This window comes from Giraffa tippelskirchi, chromosome 3 (genome assembly GCF_054371585.1).
Source record: "Giraffa tippelskirchi isolate mGirTip1 chromosome 3, T2T-mGirTip1v1.2.pri, whole genome shotgun sequence".
Taxonomy (NCBI): Eukaryota; Metazoa; Chordata; class Mammalia; order Artiodactyla; family Giraffidae; genus Giraffa; species Giraffa tippelskirchi.
The window spans coordinates 78,689,175-78,714,613 of NC_137277.1; the positions used below are offsets into that span (position 1 = coordinate 78,689,175).

General features: G+C 37.0%; 1 long non-coding RNA gene across 1 annotated transcript in view; it reads right to left on the bottom strand.

Moving 5' to 3' along the window:
• Positions 1 to 25,439, bottom strand: part of LOC145541865 (uncharacterized) — a 542,540-nt gene that overhangs the window by 81,582 nt on the left and 435,519 nt on the right. The window contains exons 5-6 of the long non-coding RNA XR_014079366.1: positions 4,829 to 4,909; positions 2,774 to 2,992 (exon numbers count right to left, since the gene is read on the bottom strand). This is a non-coding gene — a long non-coding RNA (uncharacterized LOC145541865). The remainder of the gene's footprint in view (positions 1 to 2,773; positions 2,993 to 4,828; positions 4,910 to 25,439) is intronic.

The window sequence follows — 25,439 nt, forward strand, 5'->3', positions numbered from 1 at the left end:
TTAGTTGCTAAGTTGTGTCCAATTCTTGCGACCCCATGGACAGTAGCCTGCCAGGCTCCTCTGTCCATGGGATTCTCCAGGCAAGAATACTGGAGTGGGTTGCAAATTCCTTCTCCAGGGGATATCCCCAACCCAGAAATCAAACCCATGTCTCCTGTACTGCAGGCAGATTCTTTACCAGCTGAGCTATGAGGGAAGACCTTAGTGTAGTTGCTTAAAAACAAAACAAAACAAAACACTATTATATCAGATTCCTGTTTTCTTTCTCTAGACATATGAACAGAACCCAAAGTTCTCTGTCCCTTTTATTTTGTAAAGAGTTCAGTCCAGTTTAAAAATCAAAGCTCACATATAATTCAAAGTGCTCTTCTTCCCCCAACCATGGTTTAGACATTTGATTGAAGGGTATTAAAGTGGAGAGTTAAGTGTAGCTGTTCTTAATACATCTCTCTTCCTCTTCCTTCTAGCTGCTTTAGTACTAGGGGGAGGGAGGTAGTGTGGCAGGATGGAAAGAAGGACAAACATCCTTTTCTCAACTGAATGAGGCCACAGCATTCTGTGTATAAGTTGTTGCTGTTTCTTTGGCTAACACTCATTGATCATCAGTGACTTCTGTGTGGCTGGTATCAAATGTTCTCTTATTAGCACATGTTTGGGTTCTTTGAAGTGTCCTGCTACTTAATGGTCCACTGTCATGGAAAATCCTTCTTTGGCTGAACCACTTTCACCCCAACCCCTGACTTGGTTCCTGTCATTCATGGTTGATACCATAGGCTCTTACTGCCTGGATGTTCAGGTCTGATAAACAGCCTTCCTGAGTTAGCTATCTACTCTGGTAGCTTCTTGATAAAGGGGAAATTCATACAGCCAAACATGGACAGCAAGCTATTTCTCATTTCTTCTCTATACCATACCATCTCTTTTTAGTTCTCTTCAAGATTACATAGATTGGAGAAATGCTGTTTAAAGGTCATATTTCCAGCTAGTAGATAAATAAGTCCTGGAAATCTAATCCACAGCATGGTGATTATAGTCAACAATAAATAAAATTATTATTTAATAAAAAGGATCATAAATGGAAAAATTGCTAAGAAACTAGATCTTTTTTCTCACCACAAAACAGAAATAATAATTATGTGACATAATATAGGTGTTAGCTAATTCTACAATAGTAATCATATTGGTATCTCTAATTTTCTTGAAGAGATCTCTAGTCTTTTCCAATCTGTTGTTTTCCTCTATTTCTTTGCATTGATTGCTGAGGAAGGCTTTCTTATCTCTCCTTGCTATTCTTTGGAACTCTGCATTCAGATGGGAACATCTTTCCCTTTCTCCTTTGCTTTTCGCTTCTCTTCTTTTCCCAGCTGTTGGTAAGGCCTCCTCAGACAACCATTTTGCTTTTTTGCATTTCTTTTCCATGGGGATGGTCTTGATCCCTGTCTCCTGTACAATGTCACAAACCTCTGTCCGTAGTTCCTCAGGCACTCTATCAGATCTAGTCCCTTGAATCTATTTGTCACTTCCACTGTATAATCATAAGGGATTTGATTTAGGTCATACCTGAATGGTCTAGTGGTTTTCCCTACTGTCTTCAATTTAAGTCTGAATTTGGCAATAAGGAGTTCATGATCTGAGCCACAGTCTGCTCCCGGTCTTGTTTTTGCTGACTATATGGAGTTTCTCCATCTTTGGCTGCAAAGAATATAATCAATCTGATTTCGATGTTGACCATCTGGTGATGTCCATGTGTAGAGTCTTCTCTTGTGGTGTTGGAAGAGAGTGTTTGCTATGACCAGTGCATTCTCTTGGCAAAACTCTATTAGCCTTTGCCCTGCTTCATTCTGTACTCCAAGGCCAAATTTGCCTGTTATTCCAGGTGTTTCCTGACTTCCTACTTTTGCATTCCAGTCCCCTATGATGAAAAGGACATCTTTTTTTGGGTGTTAGCTCTAGAAGGTCTTGTAGGTCTTCATAGAACCATTCAAGTTTTGCTTCTTCAGCGTTACTGGTCGAGGCATAGACTTGGATTACCGTGATATTGAATGGTTTGCCTTGGAAACGAACAGAGATCACTCTGTCATTTTTGAGATTGCATCCAAGTACTGCATTTCAGACTCTTTTGTTGTTCATGATGGCTACTCCATTTCTTCTAAGGGATTCCTGCCCACAGTAGTAGATATAATGGTCATCTGAGTTAAATTCACCCATTCCAGTCCATCTTAGTTCGCTGATTCCTAGAATGTCGATGTTCACTCTTGCCATCTCCTGTTTGACCACTTCCAATTTGCCTTGATTCATGGACCTAACATTCCGGGTTCCTATGCAATATTGCTCCTTACAGCATCGGACTTTGCTTCTATCACCAGTCACATCCACAGCTGGGTACTGTTTTTGCTTTGGCTCCATCCCATCATTCTTTCTGGAGTTATTTCTCCACTGATCTCCAGTAGCATATTGGGCACCTACAGAACTGGGGAGTTCATCTCTCAGTGTCCTATCTTTTTGCCTTTTCATACTGTTCATGGGGTTCTCAAGGCAAGAATACTGAAGTGGTTTGCCATGCCCTTCTCCAGTGGACCACATTCTGTCAGACCTCTCCACCATGACCCATCTGTCTTGGGTGGCCCCACATGGCATGGCTTAGTTTCATTGAGATAGACAAGGCTGTGGTCCGTGTGATCAGATTAGCTAGTTTTCTGTAGTTATAGTTTCAGTGTGTCTGCCCTCTGATGCCCTCTTGCAACACCTACTGTCTTACTTGGGTTTCTCTTACCTTGGACGTGGGGTATCTCTTCACGGCTGCTCCAGCAAAGTGCAACCGTTGCTCGTTACCTTGGACAAGGGGTATCTACCCACGACAGCCCCTCCTGACGTTGAATGTGGAGTAACTCCTCTCGGCCCTCCTTTGCCCACGCAGCCGCTGCTCCTTGGACCTGGGGTAACTCCTCTCAGCCGTCACCTCCGGCCTGGGCTAGCTCCTCTCAGCCGCTTCCTACAGAAGCAGAAGATATTAAGAAGAGGTGGCAAGAATACACAGAAGAACTGTACAAAAAATATCTTCACGATCCAGATAATCACGATGGTGTGATCACTCACCTAGAACCAGACATTCTGGAATGTGAAGTCAAGTGGGCCTTAGAAAGCATCACTATGAACAAAGCTAGTGGAAGTGATGGAATTTCAGTTGAGCTATTTCAAATCCTCAAAGATGATGCTGTGAAAGTGCTGCACTCAATATGCCAGCAAATCTGAAAAACGCAGCAGTGGCCACAGGACTGGAAAAGGTTAGGTTTCATTCCAAACCCAAAGAAAGGCAATGTCAAAGAATGCTCAAACTACTGCACAAGTGCACTCATCTCACACGCTAGTAAAGTAATGCTCAAAATTCTCCAATCCAGGCTTCAGCAATACGTGAACCGTGAACTTCCAGATGTTCAAGCTGGTTTTAGAAAAGGCAGAGGAACCAGAGATAAAATTGCCAACATCCACTGGATCATCGAAAAAGCAAGAGAGTTCCAGAAAAACATCTATTTCTGCTTTATTGACTATGCCAAAGCCTTTGACTGTGTGGATCACAATAAACTGTGGAAAATTCTGAAAGAGATGGGCATACCAGACCACCTGACCTGCCTCTTGAGAAACCTGTATCCAGGTCCGGAAGCAACAGTTAGAATGGGACATGGAACAACAGACTGGTTCCAAATAGGAAACGGAGTACGTCAAGGCTGTATATTGTCACCCTCCTTATTTAACTTATATGCAGAGTATATCATGAGAAACGCTGGGCTGGAAGAAACACAAGCTGGAATCAAGACTGCCAGGAGAAATGTCAATAACCTCAGATATGCAGATGACACCACCCTTATGGCAGAAAGTGAAGAAGAACTAAAGAGTCTCTTGATGAATGTGAAAGAGGAGAGTGAAAAAGTTGGCTTAAAGCTCAACATTCAGAAAACTAAGATCATGGCATCTGGTCCCATCACTTCATGGGAAATAGATGGGGAAACAATGGAAACAGTGTCAGACTTTATTTTCTTAGGCTCCAAAATCACTGCTGATGGTGATTGCAGCCATGAAATTAAAAGACGCTTACTCCTTGGAAGGAAGGTTATGACCAACCTAGACAGCATATTTAAAAGCAGAGACATTACTTTGCCAACAAAAGTACGTCTAGTCAAGGCTATGGTTTTTCCAGTGGTCATGTATGGATGTGAGAGTTGGACGGTGAAGAAAGCTGAACGCTGAAGAATTGATGCTTTTGCACTGTGGTGTTGGAGAAGACTCTCGAGAGTCCCTTGGACTGCAAGGAGATCCAACCAGTCCATCCTAAAGGAGATCAGTCCTGGGTGTTCATTGGAAGGACTGATGTTGAAGCTGAAACTCTAATACTTTGGCCACCTCATGCGAAGAGTTGACTCATTGGAAAAGACCCTAATGCTGGGAAGGATTGGGGGCAGGAGGAGAAGGGGATGACAGAGGATGAGATGGTTGGATGGCATCACTGACTTGATGGACATGGGTTTCGGTAAACTCCGAGAGTTGGTGATGGACAGGGAGGCCTGGCGTGCTGCGATTCATGAGGTTGCAAAGAGTCAGACATGACTGAGCGACTGAACTGAACTGAATCATATTGGAATATATAATTGTATCAAACGAACACACTGTACTCCTTAAACTTACACAATGTTATGTGACAATTTTATCTCAGTAAAAGTTATATTGCACATTCAGAGGAGCAGATCTGGACCTCTTCTCCTAAGCATATATTTAAAAGGAGACAGAAGCCATCCCTTCTTGCTTATGCCCTGGACTTGTCAGAGTGACTCACCTGAAAGCCACCCCTTTGCATACTGTGAAGGTAGCCTCTCATTCCCAGCCAACTCCCTCGTTTATTCTGCATGTACGTGACCTGAAAAGGAAGAAAGATAGTGGTATGAGACGAAGGTTTATGGATGTTTCTACAAAGCTCTGCAGGAAGTATTTGGTTGGTGAACTTCAGAATATGAGGTTCTTGCTCTCACTTTGAGTCTTCACTGCACTTCTGGGACAACATGAAAAGTACTCCTGAACATCCTATAACACAGAGTTAGTGCTCACTCCATCTATGGTAAACTTAATAGATTTTATGTTTATATTGCTAAATTCACTTTGCAAATTCCACTTCAAGTGGTGCCTGTTCAGAAATATAACCCTGAGTTTTGGTAGTTGAAAATGTAATCTCTCTTATCTAAATTCTTATAGTCTTTTATTTAATAACTCTATGACTCATTACATATTCATGTGTTTTATGTTTATTTGTATTCATATTTTTTGTTAATTTAGGTGGTGAGATTTTTGGAAATAAACTTTATACATGAATAAAACTTGTATTTCTCACAGTACCACCAATACGCTTAGAATGAAATCATTCTTATTATGTGTAATTGAAGTAATTTTAATTCAGGGGACTAAACTCTACTTAATACAGCATCTTAGAGTGTGTTAATAGGCATTACTTCTAACAAATGGTAGGAAAATTTTGTTATCAGCTTGAATGGTAGAATTGCTTACAAACATAATAAACTTCTAGAAATATATCATAAGGAAATAATTCAAGAAAAACAGAAGTACTTAAAGGTGCCTACTCTAGCATTATGTGAGGATCTGAAAACAACTTAGTGTCCAATAGGAGGGAGATGGCTGTAATTTCTAGTCATTAAGCAGATCAAAAACTGTGCAACCACTAAAGATATTCATTTTGAAAATATAACTAAAAAGATACAGGAAATAATTGAAATAATTGAAGAAAGAGTAAAAACTTGGATAAACATGATTGAAATTGTTAAAACACTAACATATGAACAAAACTGAAAGAAAAATGAATTGAGTGGGGAAGGACTGTGTTATTTTGAATATATTATATTCAATTGAAAAGTTAAAAATACATTTAAAACACACATTGATGAATAAAATAACCTGATGGATAACACAACAGGAAAAAGTAGCTTCTTTCTGTGCATTAATAATTAGACTGGCTTTGTCAGTGGCTGAAAGGTCTCCATATCTTTTCCAAGTGATTATTATATTCCCTAGCTCAGTACTTTGTTATAAAGAAGTGTCACTTTTTTCTGGATCTCATTGTCATTTTTTCCTTGGGTCTCTATTTACTCCCCCATCTAAAGCAGAAGTGTCAAGTGACCTTGACGAGTCATGAATGAGAACTTGGCTAACAGAGAAAGCTATTTAATTCTGTCAATCTCTATTAGACACTAATGGCTGTCATGGTATCAATTTAAATCTTTTTTCTTCCTTATACTTTGTCATCAATATTTTCTTCACTGGTAAATTGTGAGTTCTCTCAGAAGAACAGAGTTAATAAATTTGGAGTCTGGGCAAGTTGATACATAGTTAACTGCTCAACAAATGAAAGCAGCAAAATCTGTTAAAAAACAAATTGCTGTGGCCAATCACCTCCACTTCTATTCAGTTCAGTAATTTTGTAAACATACACCATTGTTTCATTTTCTCTAAAATACTGACATCACAATAATGTATATGGGGGTATATACAGAAACTTTCCTCTTGTAGCGAACTGAATTTAATGTATTGACCTAGGTCAAACAAAATATTGCAGTATTTTAATACCCTCAAATCTTCACACTTTTAGTTGTTTGTGTTGTTCAGTTCTTTGAACCACTTTGTGATTATGGGCTCACATTTCTGAGAACACTGATTTAGAGAATGATGAGAGTTTGTTATCATAAACCAGTAACAAAGTAACACATCTGCCTCAGAATCAACTCTTTGTCCTTGTCCTTACTTTATGCAATTAAGCTAACTAGCCACAACCACCAAATTTTAATATTTTTACCTCTTAAAATTATCATCATCTATGGTAATGTTCTGGAAAATTACCTTCTCTTAGTAGAGAAGAATCATTTCAATTATATTCCTCCTTCTTCACACCACACTAAGCCCTCAAGTTCTCATGTCACTGGTTGTTGTTGTTCTTTGTTTTGAGGCAGTTTATTATGACAGTGCATTTTTTTTTTTTTGCAAAATAAACTCTACAATGGGATATTATGTCATTACAACCCTACCTTCAATTAACCTTCTTTCCAGTGGTTAAATTAACACAAATAGACAGGATGCCATTCCAGGGTATATAACTTTAGAGTTATAGTAGTGGTCATCTCACAAAAGCAGTGCCTCTGTTAGAAAAAAGAATATCATTCTGAATGCATTACTGCACCTAGATTTCATTTATCTCTTGGTCCCTATTATAAAGTGATATTCCTGGAATTCAGTAGGTACATAATGTCAGTTTATTCTGCTTTATTCCTCCTCATAAACTGGAATGTTCTAACATACCCAAAACAGCATTAGGTCTTCCATATTACATTTATTAGTCATGCAGGAACTTCATCATCTGACTATACATGCAAACTTTTACCTGTTTCAGTAAGGCAATATTTACTTTCTTTTTATCCTTAGAGATAGAAAGCCTAATTGATAGAGGAAATTGAAATTGACAAGCCTTGAGAAGGGACTGATTTCTACATAAAATATTGTCCAGTGTAATTTCTCAGATGGAGATGTCCAAGCTTTTCATGATAAGATAAGAAGAGAGTGAATGTGTCCCTCAGTTAAGACATGGTGAGTTGAGAGAACATGATGGTTGATGAGTGAGAAATGAAGAAGAATTTCATATATCATTTCCAATTCATAATCACAGTCACAATACTCTCTCTACGTTTCATTGAAATTTGGAGGGATGCAGAAGGTGAGCCAACAATTGCTAGTTTGGATTTCTATCCTTTCCTAGAACCCCCAGTTACAAATTCTGGAAGTCTTTGGGATAAAGAAGATTGACAACCATTGTTAGCCTGAAAGTAAATATCTGGTCTCTTTACTGACCTGTAGATTGAACCTAAGGAAAAATATGTATAGTAAGTATTACTTGTAAGTCACTGAATAGCAAGGACCCATCAAGAGATTCAAGTCCAATTTAGCAATGAGCTGGAAAACTGTTAGGAAATTATTCAATATATTTTTAAAATTATCTTACAGATTAAGAAATCATCAGAATTTAACATCACTCTTTTCTAGTTATAAAAGGTATTAAATAGGATCCAAATGATTAGCGACAATAGTAGTAAACAGATTGGAAGGTTTCTCTTTCTAAAATGGCTAAACAAAAAACTTTACCTTGCTTCTTTTGATAAAGCCCATTAACTTGGAAGAAGAAATATAAAATAAAAGTAAATGTGTAGTATCATAGAAATGCTGTCAACTGATCTGAAATTAAGAAATTTCTAAAAAGTGGACAACAGTTGAGAAGAGAACAAACATGAAATCCAACTTAGTTGAAGAGAAAGAGAGGATCTCTCCCCAAAAGTAAATCTTCCCAACAGAATCAAAGAATAACCCCAAGATCAGGACTGGCTATTGGAATAGTGGTAAGCTGTCCACCAGTAGGCATCACAGTTAAAAGCTGTGGAATATTTGTCCCTGTCTTCCCAATCTCAGGTTTTGGCTACAATGTTTGTCCTCAAGAAAAAACTATTACTAAGGCTCCATAAATAAAGTGAGATTTGTTGAAGGAAACTCTCATTATTAAAATGGGAGTAAGAAAAAAGCAGGGCAGCCCATAGGCAGTCATCACAATAGATAAAGGGCCAAGAGGGCAAACTCTGGATACCAAGGACCCACAAACTCTCTGCACCCACAAACTGAAGCCAGTACTTTTTGTGAGCATTTCTTGCCAGAGGAAGAGAGGTTTTCGTTTGTTTTAGGGAGAGTGCATTCAGTTAATAGTTTTGTAAATATGAATAAACACTAGATCACCAAGCTTTGGAGGAAAATTAAACAAAATCTCAAATGAACATTTTGATACAAAAAAGTTAGAAGAGAACTTTAAAATGAGCAATATTACTATCATCCAAGAAATTCAAAGAGCTATCACATTCATACAATAAAAACAGGTTGCTCTGAAAAAAGTAATTAAATCTTTGAGATGAGAATCATGATGGTGAAAATTAAAAAAATAAATAAAGCAAGCAGCAGGACTGGGTAACAGAATGCTTCTCTCTGTCTTTCTAATCTTTTCTAACCTAATCTTTCATGATGATTAATGTTTCATCTTCCGGCTCCAAATGGTGGCCCTGTCACCCAGCTCCAGGTCCTCCAAAAATAACCACAACACTATAGGTCTCAGATTTTTTTTCACAAACATCCAGCATCAGATAGAGATCTCTTGTGGTGGCTGCTATATGAGTCCCAGGGTCCAGTCTCTCACAGGCCCGAGCCTTTCAGGACCCATGGTCTCTCTGTGGTGATAGAGGTAGGGTCAGTCTTATCCAAAACACTTGAAGGAGAATGGGAATGAGGGGACTGCCCCAGGGAAAAACAACAAACCTGTGGGAAAAAATAGAAATGGACATTATGGGGCCAATAAACTATACAAATCAAAAGAGCTCAAAAAGTAAGGATATGGAGAATCTGAGTTACATATTTAACATGGCTAATTTTAACAGTCATATACCTGGATGTGTAGTCATTAATATAGTTCAGTTCAGTTCAGTTCAGTCGCTCAGTCGTGTCCGATTCTTTGCGACCCCATGAATCACAGCGCGCCAGGCCTCCCTGTCCATCACCAACTCTCGGAGTTTACCCAAACCCATGTCCATTGAGTTAGTGATGCCATCCAACCATCTCATCCTCTGTCATCCCCTTCTCCTCCTGCCCCCAATCCTTCCCAGCATTAGGGTCTTTTCCAATGAGTCAACTCTTCGCATGAGGTGGCCAAAGCATTGGAGTTTCAGCTTCAACATCAATCCTACCAATGAACACCCAGGACTGATCTCCTTTAGGATGGACTGGTTGGATCTCCTTGCAGTCCAAGGGACTCTCGAGAGTCTTCTCCAACACCACAGTGCAAAAGCATCAATTCTTCAGGGTTCAGCTTTCTTCATCGTCAAACTCTCACATCCATACATGACCACTGGAAAAACCATAGCCTTGACTAGATGGAGCTTTGTTGGCAAAGTAATGTCTCTGCTTTTAAATATTCTATCTAGGTTGGTCATAACCTTCCTTCCAAGGAGTAAGCGTCTTTTAATTTCATGGCTGCAATCACCATCAGCAGTGATTTTGGAGCCCCCCAAAATAAAGTCTGACACTGTTTCCACTGTTTCCCCATCTATTTCCCATGAAGTGATGGGACCAGATGCCATGATCTTAGTTGTCTGAACATTGAGCTTTAAGCCAACTCTTTCACTCTCCTCTTTCACTTTCATCAAGAGGCTCTTTAGTTCTTTACTTTCTGCCATAAGGGTGGTGTCATTTGCATATCTGAGGTTATTGATATTTCTCCTGGCAATCTTGATTCCAGCTTGTGCTTCTTCCAGCTCAGCGTTTCTCATGATGTACTCTGCATATAGGTTAAATAAGGAGGGTGACAATATACAGCCTTGACGTACTCCATTTCCTATTTGGAACCAGTCTGTCGTTCCATGTCCAGTTCTAACTGTTGCTTCCGGACCTGCATACAGGTTTCTCAAGAGACAGACCAGATGGTCTGGTATTCCCATGTCTTTCAGAATTTTCCACAGTTTATTGTGATCCACACAGTCAAAGGCTTTGGCATAGTCAATAAAGCAGAAATAGACGTTTTTCTGGAATTCTCTTGCTTTTTCGATGATCCAGGAGATGTTAGCAATTTGATCTCTGGCTCCTCTGCTTTTTCTAAAACCAGCTTGAACATCTGGAAGTTCATGGTTCACGTATTGCTGAAGCCTGGATTGGAGAATTTTAAGCATTATTTTACTAGCGTGTGAGATGAGTGCACTTGTGCGGTAGTTTGAGCATTCTTTGGCATTGCCTTTCTTTGGGATTGGAATGAAAACTGACCTTTTTCAGTCCTGTGGCCACTGCTGAGTTTTCCAGATTTGCTGGCATATCGAGTGCAGCACTTTCACAGCATCATCTTTGAGGATTTGACATAGCTCAACTGAAATTCCATCACTTCCACTAGCTTTGTTCATAGTGATGCTTTCTAATGCCCGCTTGACTTCACATTCCAGGATGTCTGGCTCTAGGTGAGTCATTAACATATATTTTGGGTAATACACAACAACACATTTTGATCCGTACAATTTACTTAGGTAATTTTTCCTTTATACCACAGGCTGATAAAACTTAATATTAACAACAAAATGATAGAATTAAGGATATAAAGACTGACTGCAAAGACATTCCTATAAAAAGTGTCTAGAGTTAAATTCAAAATGAAAATTACAGATTATTTGGACTATGTTTAACAATAACCTGGTTGTGTGGTAACAGTAATTGAGGTCTGGATATCAGGGAACCAGACTCTCATTTCCTCTTTTTTCTAACCCACTCAATGACTTTAAGCATATCACCTAAATCCTCTCAAAGTTACTCTGCAGTCTCTACAGAGTCTCATTCTACTGCTCTGTTAGCTTGGGAAGGAAAGAAAATTGTTTTTTCAAATGTTCTAATATCTATCTATCTAGCCATCTACCTACCTACCTACCTACTTTAATAATAAGTATGAAAGTGAAAGCATAGTCACTCAGTTGTGTCCCACTCTTTGCAACCCCATGGACTGTGCCTGCCAGGCTCCTCTGTCCATGGAATTCTCCAGGCAAGAATACTGGAGTGGATTGTCATACACTTCTCCAGGGGATCTTCCTGACCCAGGGATCTAACATGGTTATCCCGCATTGCAGGCAGATTCTTTACCATCTGAGTCACCAGGGAAACCCAAATCATAAGTATATATTACTATATGTAAGAAGATAGATAGACAGAAACAGCAATAGGATAAGCATGGAGGCTGTTACTTTTAAAATAATTTAACATTGTTGACCCTGAAGACATCAGGTGTCATAACTTCTAAAGATACATAAGATACATACAATAATAGTAACCTAAGCCGTTTTATTCTCTGTGTTTATATCTTAAGACAGCAATTCCTAATATCACACATATAACACAAACCCCATTATGTGAGGTAGTATGAAGGACAGAGTACAAATACCAAGTCATTTGCCTTGGTTTTTTTTTCCTACAAAAATACAAACTAACCAAGCTTCACAAGTATGTATAAGTATCCACAGAACTCCGCTCACTTGTTTCAAAGAAGAAAGATTTCAGCCCCAAATTCTCCAAACTAATTTTCTTGAAGCTATACTTGATATCCTAAAAATGTGTCTGGAAAAATCTGGAAAAAAATGTGTAGGCATCACTGATAAGAATGATTACAAGTCATCCTTGAGATAAGCCAGTTGATTTTTTTCCCATGAAATTATGTTCAAGGCCATGGTTCTTGAGAACTTTATCAACTTGGGAAATTTAAAATACAATTTTGTCACCAATCAGTAATATCCAAAATTATATTAAGTTGAAAATATTTGCAGTATATGATAAAGAATAGTATTGGAGTCAGCCCTACAGAAACTCAATATTTTCAAAACCTCACCAGCATTCATATCTATACAATGTGAATAAAGTAATATGATTTTAAGTGATAACAGAATTTTGCATTATAGAGTTCCTTGATGATGAAGTTAAGCCTGTTTCATAGAGGATGAACATAGTTTTGAAGGTCAATGATTGAAGATGAACAATTAGTGCATGCCTCAAATCATAAAACAGACAGTTGTTGGACCAAGATTACATTGCTTCTTCTAATCACTGACCATCCTATCCTCTGCTACAGCCACATTGCCACATATCCACAATGAAGAATGTTCATGAAGCTTCAATAACAGTGAAGAGCTCCAAGCATTAGGAAAAGAGCATTTCCCACCCCACCCCCCATAGTTTTAGGCACAGATTGAGCAGAAGTAAAGGTTAAACATAAATTTCCTTCATGACAGTCAATAGAGAAGAAGGACAATAATTTGATCTTTGGGAAACTGGGGATTTAATATTCTTATTTAAATCTTTTCAGTTTTGGCTATATATTTAGATAAGAAAATATTCTAAAATACCATTTAAGTTTCCTCTCCAAGTAATATTTTGGCAAAATACTCAGAATACAACGTTTCACAAGAATTTCTCAAATGGAGTCCCTTTCCCCCCATAACAACTACGAGGGTCATATTAAACATGTAAAACATAACATATAAAATAAGGGACTTTTTTAAGATTCAGTGTTAGTTATTAGATAAAGTGTGCTTTTTTACATTAAAGTATAACTTAGATACAGTGGAAGAGCAGATCTAATATAAAATTTGATTAGTTTTGACAAATGTATATACCAGTGAAACCCAACTCCCTATCAAAATATGAAACATTTCCATTATGCCAGAAAGTTGCCATTCGTCACTTCCCAATCTATCTCACCATGCCCCTCTCCACTACCCCACTGCCAGAAGCAATCACTGTTCTGTTCATTATCACCATAGATGAACTTTGCCAGTTTTAAAATTTCATAAGAATGTATGTAGTCTTTTATATCCGGCTTCATTCACTGAGCTTAATTTTGTTTGCAATCCATCCATGTTTTCCATGTGTCACTGTTTATTTCTTCTTATTGCTGAGTAGTACTCAAGTTTCTTAGCATGCACAGTTGATTTATTCGTTCTCTTACTGATGGAACATGGGTTGTTTTCAGTTTCATGCTATTGTGAATAGTGATGCTACCTATACACTTGTAGAAAGCTTTTTGTGGACATATGTTTTCATTTCTCTTTGACAAGTACCTAGATGTTGAACTGATTGATAAGAAGAAAGGTGTATGTCTAACTTTTTTATAACCTTCAAAATGTTTCCCAAAGCTTGTACACATCCAGCAAAAATATAAGAGAGTTTTGGTTGGTCCATATCACCCAACATTTGCTCTTGTCTTTTTCATTTTAGCTATTCTAGTGAATGTGTAGTGGTATCTCACTGTGATATTAATTTGCATTTCCCTGATGATTAATGAAGAATTGATGCTTTTGAACTACGGTGTTGGAGAAGACTCTTGAGAGTCCCTTGGACTGCAAGGAGATTCAACCAGTCCCTCCCAAAGGAGATCAGTCCTGGGTGTTCATTGGAAGGACTGATGTTGAAGCTGAAACTCCAGTACTTTGGCCACCTCATGCGAAGAATTGACTCATTGGAAAAGACCCTAAAGGGGCAGGAGGAGAAGGGGACGACAGAGGATGAGATGGTTGGATGGCATCACTGACTAGATGGACATGGATTTGGGTAAACTCTGGGAGTTGGTGATGGACAGGGAGGTCTGGCGTGCTGCGATTCATAGGATCACAAAGAGTCGGACATGACTGAGCGACTGAACTGAACTGAACAAATGTGTAGTGATATTCTATTATTGTTTTAATTTGCGTTTTCCTGATTACAGGTGACAAGGACCATCTTTTCATATGCTATTTGCCATGCATATTTCTCCGATGAGTTGTCTATAAAGGTCTTTGGCCCATTTTTTAATTGAGTTGTTCATTTCCTACTAAATTTTAAGAGTTCTTTGTATATTTTGGATATTATCCTTTATCAGACATGTCTTTTGAAAGTATTTTATCCTAGTCTCTGATTTGTGTTCTAATTCTGTTGATAATGTTTTTAGCAGAGAAGTTTTCACTTTTTAGAAAGTCCAGTTTATCAATTGCTTTTTTCATGGATCATGTTTTTGGTGTTGTCACCACCACACCCAAGGTCATCTAGGTCTCTCCTGTTATCTTCTGGGGTTTTATAGTTTTGAATTTCATATTTAGGTCAATGATACATTTTTTAGTTAATTTTTATTAAGGTCTATATTTAGATTCACTTTTTTCATATGGATGTCCAGTAGTTTCAGCACCATGTGTTGAAGAGACTCTTTTTCCTCTCTTGTTTTGCCTTTGCTACTTTGTTGAAAATCACATAACTGTACTTATGTGAGTCTATTTCTGAGCTCTCAATTCTGTTCTGTTGTTCTACTTCCCTCTCTCCCCTCTTCCCCCTGTCCTTCCTTTCCCTCCACCCCTTTTTCAAATGTGACACTGTTTGTTCTTTGATTTCTTTATAGTAAGTCTTGAGCTTGAGTCACGTTAGTCTTTTGACTTTGTTCTACTTCAATATTGTGCTATTATGAGTCTTTTACCTCTCCCTATAAACTTTACAACACTTTCTTGATATCTGTGAAATAATTTACTTAGATTTTAATTGAGATTATATTTAATCCATAGATGAAATTAGGAAGAACTGACTTCTTACAATACTGAGTCATCCTTACCATGTATATGGAATAGCTCCCCATTTTTTTTTTATTTCATTCAGAGTTTTGTAGCTTTCCTCATATAGATCTTGTCTATATTTTGTTAGATTTATACCTAAGTATTTAACCTTTTTTAAATGTGCTAGTGTAAATTATGGTCTTCCCTAGTGGCTCAGATGGTAAAGAATCTGCCTTCAATGTGGGCAACCCACTCCAGTATTCTTGCCTGGAGAATTCCATGAACAGAGGAGCCTGGAGGGCTGCAGTCCATGGGGTGGCAAAGAGTCAGACAAGACTCAGTGGCTAACATGTGCGCGCGCGTGCACACACACACACACACACACACACACACACACACTGTAAATAATATTGTATCCTTAATGTCATTTCACTTTTTCCATGGGGTGGCAAAGAGTCAGACAAGACTCAGTGGCTAACATGTGTGCGCGCGCGCACAGACACACACACACACACACACACACACACACTGTAAATAATATTGTATCCTTAATGTCATTTCACTTTTCCATTACTGGAATATAGGAGAACAATTGACTTTTGTGTATTAACTTTATACCCTGCAATCTTGCTAGAATTGCTTATTAGTTCCAGGAATTTTTGGTCAAATCTTTTGGATTTTCTACATAGAGAGTCATATCATCTGTAAACAAAAACAGTTGTAGGTCTTCTTTCCCAATATGTATAACTTTTATTTCCTTTTCTTTACCTTTCACATTATCTACACCTTTCAGAATAATGTTGAAAAGGAGTAGTGATAGGGGACATCCTTTATGTTGTAGGTTTTTGGTAGATAATGTTTACTAAGTTGAGAAAGTTATCCTCTATTACTAGTGAACTGGAAGTTTTTATCATGAATGAGCTATGAATTTTTTCAATTGTTTTTTCTGTGTTTACTGATATGATCATGTGATTTTTAATTTTAGTCTGTTGATGTGATGAATTACTTGATTTTTCAAATATTGAGCAATATTAGCATAATTAACAAAAATCACACTTGGTTGTGGTATAAAATCCCTTTTATACTTCTTTGGATTTTATTTGTTAATAAACTATTGAGAATTTTTACATCTATGTTCATGAGAGAAAATGGTTTGTAGTTTCATATAATGTCTTTGTCTAACTTTAGTGTTAGGATAATGTTGGTCTCATAAAAGAAGTTAAGAAGTATTCTTTTTGCTTCTGTCCTCAGAAAGAGATGTAAACAATTGGTATAATTTCCTTTTAAAATATTTTACAGAATTCACCAGTGAACCTACCTAGGCCTGGTGCTTTATGTTTTCAGTCCAGTTCAGTCACTCAGTTATGTCTGACTCTGCGACCTCATGAACTGCAGCACGCTAGGCCTCCCTGCCCATCACCAACACCTGGAGATTACACAAACCCATGTCTATGGAGTCGGTGATGCCATCCAACCATCTCATCCTCTGTCATCCCCTTCTCCTCCTGCCCCTAATTCTTCCCAGCATTAGGGTCTTTTCCAGTGAGTCAACTCTTCGCATGAGGTGGCCAAAGTATTGGAGTTTCAGCTTCAACATCAGTCCTTCCAATGAACAACCAGGACTGATCTCCTTTAGGAGGGACTGGTTGAATCTCCTTGCAGTCCAAGGGACTCTCAAGAGTCTTCTCCAACACCACAGTGCAAAAGCATCAATTTTTCGGCGCTCAGCTTTCTTCACCGTCCAACTCTCACATCCATACATGACTGCTGGTAAAACCATAGCCTTGACTAGACGGACCTTTATTGGCAAAGTAATGTCTCTGCTTTTAAATTTGCTATCTGGGTTGGTCATAACCTTCCTTCCAAGGAGTAAGCGTCTTTTAATTTCATGGCTGCAATCACCATCAGCAGTGATTTTGGAGACTAAAAAAATAAAGTCTGACACTGTTTCCATTGTTTCCCCATCTATTTCCCATGAAGTGATGGGTCCAGATGCCATGATCTTAGTTTTCTGAACGTTGAGCTTTAAGTCAACTTTTTCACTCTCTTCTTTCACTTTCATCAAGAGGCTCTTTAGTTCTTCTTCGCTTTCTGCCATAAGGGTGGTGTCATCTGCATATCTGAGGTTATTGATATTTCTCCCAGCAATCTTGATTCCAGCTTGTGCTTCTTCCAGCTCAGCGTTTCTCATGATGTACTCTGCATATAAGTTAAATAAGCAGGGTGACAATATACAGCCTTGACGTACTCCTTTTCCTATTTGGAACCAGTCTGTTGTTCCATGTCCAGTTCTAACTGTTGCTTCTGGACCTGCATACAGGTTTCTCAAAAGACAGGTCAGATGGTCTGGTATGCCCATCTCTTTCAGAATTTCCCACAGTTTATTGTGATCCACACAGTCAAATGCTTTGGCATAGTCAGTAAAGCAGAAATAGATGTTTTTCTGGAACCTTCTTGCTTTTTCAATGATCCAATGGATGTTGGCAATTTGATCTCTGGTTCCTCTGCCTTTTCTAAAACCAGCTTGAACATCTGGAAGTTCATGATTCACATATTCCTGAAGCCTGGCTTGGAGAATTTTGAGCATTAATTTACTAGCATGTGACATGAGTGCAATTGTGCGGTAGTTGGAGCATTCTTTGCTCAAAAAAAGCAAAGGAGAAAAGAAAAGATATTCCCATCTGAATGCAAAGTTCAAAGAATAGAAGGAGAGATAAGAAAGCCTTCTTCAGCGATCAATGCAAACTAATAGAGGAAAACAACAGAATGGGAAAGACTGGAGATCTCTTCAAGAAAATTAGAGATACCAAGGGAACATGTCATGCAAAGATAGGCTCCATAAAGGACAGAAATGTTATGGACCTAACAGAAGCAGAAGATAGTAAGAAGAGGCGGCAAGAATACACAGAAGAACTGTACAAAAAAGATCTTCATGACCCAGATAATCACGATGGTGTGATCACTCACCTAGAGCCAGACATCCTGGAATGTGAAGTCAAGTGGGCCTTAGAAAGCATCACTACGAACAAAGCTAGTGGAGGTGATGGAATTCCAGTTGAGCTATGTCAAATCCTCAAAGATGATGCTGTGAAAGTGCTGCACTCAATATGCCAGCAAATCTGGAAAACTCAGCAGTGGCCACAAGACTGGAAAAGGTCAGTTTTCATTCCAATTCCAAAGAAAGGCAATGCCAAAGAATGCTTTATGTTTTAGAAGGTCATTAATTATTGGTTCAGTTTCTTTCATATATATAGACCTATTCTTATCATCTAGTTCTTCTTATGTGAATTTTGTCAGATTGTGTCTTTCAATGAATTGATCCATTTCATCTAGGTCAAATTTGTGCCAAGGGTTATTTATAGTATTCCTTTCTAATCCTTGGGCTTCCCTGGTAGCTCAGCTGGTAAAGAATTCGTGTGCAGTGCTGGAGGCCTGGGTTCACTCCCTGGGTTGGGAAGATCCCCTGGAGAAGGGAATGGCTACCCACTCCAATATTCTGGCCTGGAGAATTCCATGGACTGTATAGTCCATGGGGTCACAAAGAGTCAGACAGGACTGAGCAACTTTACTTTCTAATCATTTTAATTTTAATGAGATCTATAGTAATGTCATTTCTGATATTACTAATATGTGTTCTTCTTATTTTTTTCTTAGCTAGCTTGGCTAGAGGGTTAATGATATTCTTAGTCTTTTCAAAGTACCACCTTCCGGTCTTGTTCAGCTTCTCTGAAATTTCTTCTTTCAATTTCATTGACTTGTACTCTAATTCTTCTTATTTGTTTTTAATTTGCTCTTATTTTTTTCTAATTTCCTGAGGAAGGAACTTAGATGACTGAACTTAGATCTTACTGCTCTTTTAATATATATATATATATGTGTATATATATATTCAATGCTATAAATTTTCTTCTATGCACTGCTTTTGCTGCATTCTGCAAATTCTGACCTAAGTTTTCATTTAGTTCAAAATTTACATATCTGAAAATTCTCTAGATTTTTTTCTATGACCCATGAGTATTTAGATGTATGTTATTAAATCTCTGTGTATTTGGAGATTTTCCAGTTATCTTTGTTACTGATTTCATGTAATTTCTTTGTGTTCTGAGAGCAGATATTGCCTGATTTCTATTCTTTTAAATTTGTTAAAATGTGTTTTATGGCCCAGAATGTATCTATCTTGCTAAATGTTCCATGTTAACATGAGTAAAATGTGTATTCTGCTGTTCTTGGATGAAGTAGTCTATAGATGTTATTATAACCAGTTGATTGATGGTGTTGTTCAATTCAAGGATGTCCTTACTGATTTTCTGCCTAGTATAACTTTGTATTTCTTAGGAATATTTAAGTATCCAGCTCTGATAGTGGACTCATCTATTTCTTCTCTTTTCTATCATTTTTTGCTTCATGTAATTTGATCCTTTTTTTGTTAGGCATATACACATTAAGAATTATGTCTTTAAAATTACTATCACTATGTAATGCCCTTCTCTAGCCTTTTAACTTTCCTTATTTTGAAGTCTGCTCTTTCTGATATAATATAGCTCCTCTTGCTTTCTTTTGATTATGTTAACATGGTATTTTTTTTCTCCATCCATTCACTTTTATACCATGTGCTTTTTATATTTAAAGGGGGGTTCTTGTAGGCAACACATAGTTGGCAACTTATGTTTTTTGATACACTCTAATAATCTCCATCTTTTAAGTGATAAATTTAAACCGCTGATATTCAAGGTGATTATTGATATATTTACATTGTTACTGTTTTCTATGTGTTGCTCTTGTTCTTTCTTTTCTTTTTTAAAGAGTAAAGTTAAACCTTACAGTAACTTTTTTCTATATAAAAAGAATTATATGACATGTTTATGGGGACTCCTAGCACAGGTCTCCCCTTTTTCACTAAGAGTTTCTCTTACCACTGACAATCTAAAGCCATGAAGAGGGGTGAGCCAAATGCCCCGGCTCTTTTTTCATATTTTTGTCTTCTATACTTTTTCTGCCTTTCTTGGTTTGAATTGAACATTTGATATGCATACATTTTCTCTTCTTTCTTAGCATATTAGCTATACTTTTATTTTATTTTATTTTTTTTACTTTTCAGAAGTTTTAATTAAATACCAGGCATAGTGGGCTAAAGAATAGTAGACTGAAGTAAATTACATTAATGCATAAAGAAGGGTACACATCTCCTTCTCTCTGACCACTAGCATCAATCTAGTCTTTCAAATGTCATGACTTGGTCTTTGTTGTTAATTTACCTAGATTCAGTTTACTACAGGATTCAAATGATATGATGGCAGGAAAAAAATCTTGCCTTTATCAGAGCTTGGGGTCTAGTGCCTAGAGCATTTCTCTTAGGTTTCCTGTCCCTTTAGTAGGTTCAATGTACCTGCATCTCAGAAGAATTTCTCTTCTGTTCTCACCCCTAGATATAGATAGTCACTATCTGGTCGCAATGTAAGGATTAGAGTGGACTATTAGGCGTTCCTCAATTCTTTCTCCAACTTCAGGAAGCTCATACACCTCAGAAAGGGTTTCTTTCAGTTTTCCAGCTCCAATTTCAATCTTTCTTATTAGTACTTGGTGAAGAACCTTGGAAAAGAGTTGTGGGTAGTCAATTTTCTTCAAGGGTCCTGGGTACTCTAAATGATCATGCCTTCCCATACTAGCCTTTACAAATTCATCACAAGATCATCTATTCTCTTCTTTCCCTCATATAATTTCCTCCCCTTTCCACTGCTCTGCCAAGGGTGCATAGAACTATGGGTCTCTTCTTTCATAGAAGGGATTCATTACTTTCTGAATTTCAGTTAACTAATTTTCTTTATGAAACCATACTTCTGATGGGCATTTTAAAAAATGTGATTTTATAAGTTTTTCAGCTTGTTCTAACTTTTCAGTTGGAATCAATGCTCTCTTGAGATTTCTAAGCAGAAGTGGAAATTATTTCAAAATTTATTTTTAAATGAAATACATGTTCAGCCTCAATATAATGTATTGTATTCATGGTATATAATATGAAAAGCAGTTTAAATTTGCCTCATATATTCAATATATAAATAACAAATATGTGTCAGACCTTCAAATAATTAAAACACTGATACATGATTCTTAATTGATCTCCTGAATATTTGATCTTAGCAAGAGGATTTTAACAAAAATTTCTCTCGTTCTTTTATGAAAACAATAGAGGTCCTTTATTTCTAAATAAAATTTAGTTTTTATAATGACTATGATTTTTAAATTATATTACCTCCTACCTACCTTAAAATTCTTGTGTGGCCTACTGATGGAAAATCGGGATTCAAAATATGGTTTTAAAACGTCTACTTGAAAATTCATGAGACATATGACATATCTCATTACTTATTGCCAGACTTGTTTCTTTCTTAAGTCAAATTAAATCTAGCTTGTTTAACCCCAAATGTCAAAAATTTTTGAACTTTTATGACTTTCAGATGTCTCTTAAAACTATACTAGTTCTTAACATATTGGCAACAGAAGCATTTCTAGATGAGTAATAGTAATGTTGGTTCCATGAATGGAGTGCTTGAGCACTGCTTTACCCTAATGGGGTACCATAGACTTTCAGTCCTTCTAATTATTTTTACTTTTTTAGAATGCTAAGGTTTAAGAAGATTTAATTATCTATTAGAAGGGTTGATATTACTATTTATTGAAATAATTCAAACACTATACCAGAGAGAAAAAGAGCCAGTCCAGGTTTGATGCATGATACAGGGCACTCAGGGCTGGTGTACCGGGATGACCCGGAGGGGAGTTCTGGAAGGGAAAAACATGTACACCCATGGTGGATTCATGTCGATGTATGGCAAAACAAATACAATATTTTAAAGTTAAAAAATAGATAAATAAACTAATTTAAAAAAATAGCTTTGAAGACAGCTTCAAAATTTGAATTTCAAAATTGAGCAATGGAAACCATCCTAGGTAAGTCCTTTGACATGAAGAACCCTCATTAGAATAAATGATTAAATTTGTAAAAAATCAGTCACATTTCTTTATAACCACAATTGCATTATTTCAGTAGTCTCTGTCAGTAAAAAGAGACTCATGTTTTCCAAGTAATATGGTGCCATCAAGTCTTCTATCACTTTATTTGCATTTCATCAATATGTCATTATATAGAAAATTAAATAAAAGAAGAAGGTACAGTAGGGAATTATTTATGGGATGTGGTTACATGCAAGGTGTTTCTCTACATTCACCTTTTATCAGGAAATAATTTATCTAAATTGGAAAATTTCTTCTATAATCTAAAAAGTAATCAGAATCCATGTCAACACACTTGTCCAAGAGGCAGTTTAAATTGAAACAAATACAACACAGAGCACAATCTTGAGAAACTAAAATATTTAATTTTTTAGAATTTTTTCCAGTTGACATATTTCACTGTATTATGCTACATTTTTTAGAATTCAAACACTAACTTATCATATTGTTCCTTTAAGATTTTTATCTTTACAATTTAATGCAGCATCTAATTTTGAAAGTAATCTCTACATACTACAAATATGAGAAAGAACAACACAAAGATAATGGTATTCATGACTGATATTTGGCTATCCTCACCCTGAGAACTTATTTTGAAATGTTGCAAACATATGTAGAAGAAGGCACATTGTTTTCATCTCTAATAACCTACATGATGGGCACAACTGACTGGGAGTTGCCCAGCCATTCACAGCTTCATTTTCACTTACAAGCCAAGAAATTTCTTAAACAGACTACGTCAGGTAGACTTAGTGAAAAGATAAAAGCCAAGCCCGCTCTTAAGAGGTGCTCTCAGATACAATTTTGACTAGAAGGAATTCTAGTTATAGTTCATGTGCACCCATGGCAAATAATGTTGAAACATACAATTACACACAAGCACATATGTACATATGCACAGCCAATAATACACCCCTAATTTTTAAATGCATATGTAAGTACTGATGCGGTCATAAAGAAATATTTTTCTACTCCACAGAATGTGAATCTATCTTTTAGTCAACAGGACAACAAAGGTGCAGTGTGCTACGATTACTTGATTGTTTGGAAGGAAAGGTTGCAATAGAAGCTTTTTGTCATGTAACATGACCATTGATCTTTACTAAGTCACTGAAGTACTTTAAAAATGTACCTTTTATCCTGGAATGAAATTCCCTAGAAGTAAACATTCTAAAGTGTTTTCTAAGTTACTGTATCAGAACAAAAACAATGTATATCTTAAGTACAGATGATAAGAACAATCATGTCTTAAGTCTCTCAACTGTATATTGTCCAAGAGTTATTGGCCCAGTTCACATTAAAAAAGACATATTTTTATAAAGTTGGATTCAAAATATTTTTCAATATTAATATAACTGAAAGGGTACACACTCAAAAACACAAAGCTTAACACTAAGATTTCCACGGCATTCACAGTTCTAGCCATTTTTCCTCTTTTGCTTTAAAATTTATTGCATTCTGAGTAATACCATTACTTTTAAGATGGAAATATATAATATTCAAATATTTGGACACAAGAGGCACTTTCATGCTGTGTACCTCCATAGATACAGATAGAGATATATGCCCCACATACCATGTTGCAAAATGGCACTTTATTCATATAACTCTGCTCCTCATTATATACTGTAAGTTCTACAGACAGAGATCATTAACTTTCCTAATCACTATTGATCACTCTTGTAGCCACAGTGTTAATATGTAATTAGTGATCAATATATTTTTGTTGAACTTTTATTCATTCATTAAGCAAATACTTATCAAACACATTCTATGGGCACTTTGACGGCAATGAGGGTTCTGACGTGAATATAACTAAGAAGCTCATAGTCTAATAGGAGGAATAAACAAAATGCAGTGTGACAAGGACAACAATAAAAGAGTGTATCATTTATAAAAGTATCAAAGAAGAAGGAGGACTTAATTCTTTCTGTTGAAGTATATAAAAGATTCCTGAAGCAAGTGACACCTGAGCTGGATTTTCAAAGATGAATGGGTCTCTTCCAGGTGAATCATGGGGGCAGATGTGATAAAATTCTAAATAAATGGTACACTGTTTGAAAAAGGCACACTGGACATGATGCTAAAAATTGACACAACACATATTACTGAAACATAAAATAAATCAGTTCTTTGAGTATAAATTATTTCTCACACCACAAAGAGTGAAGTTTCACTCCAAAAATCTTGACATCTCTGATATTTCTACTGCTTGATCCTAATCTTTTATAATATTATCACTTTCAGAGTTCCATTCTAATTCAGTCAATAGGTCCCACTTATCGGCATGAGAGACAAAATTAAGTCACATTTCCTCCATTGAAATTATATTTTTAAAGACTCTATTCCATTTCTTCGGAATCCTTCATTACTAATTGCTTTCAGCCTCCCAGGAGTGACATCTTAATCCAGAGAGTCCATGTTAGTTACTTTCAACTCAGGGAGAGAATCTAGGAAAGCATGCTCTATCAGAGGAAGGGTCGTGTTCCTGCCTGCTGCACTGTGGCTGCTTACACTAGATTGCTGATGTAACCGGGGCAGTCACCCAAGCAAACGCAGTCCAGGAAGGCAAGATGTTTCCTGAGGACAAATGTACAGGGGCTTGGGCACACACTAAACCCACTGCTTGGTGAGCCAGCATCCAGGTATAATTCTTGTCCTGCAAAATAAAGTGCTTCCTGCCTCCATGCCTGGCCCCAAATGAAGGCGTAAACTAGGTAGTCTCATGCTTATGTCTCACAGCTCCATGCAACCTTCTATTTGGGCTCCTGGCATGAAAATCGTTTAAGACACAAATCTTTTAATTTATATAAACATACACTACACACATTTATACATACCTATACTATGCCTTTAGAAATATTTTTCAACCAAAACAAGCCCAGATTTAGAGGGGTATCCTATTTCAGCCACATGCTATACCATGAATAGCCTTTTTTGCATAGTTCCCTGGAGTTCCTGTCTCATCCAGGCACACTGCTAACAGTGATTACTGTTTCCCATCCTTGGGTGAATGATAATTTCTATTTGTGAAAATGTTGAATTCAATCCGACCTATACAATACTTCTCAAATAAATGTCCTAAAGCATAACTTTTACTGTATCAGTTTAAAATATTTAATGCTTCTCTACTTCATATCCAAATGTGGCCACACACTTAGCCTAACATCCAAGGGTTTCTATGCTCCAGTTTCATGCCTTTCCACTGATAGTATAGTCCTTCACATAATTATATATTCTGATACTCTATTATCATAA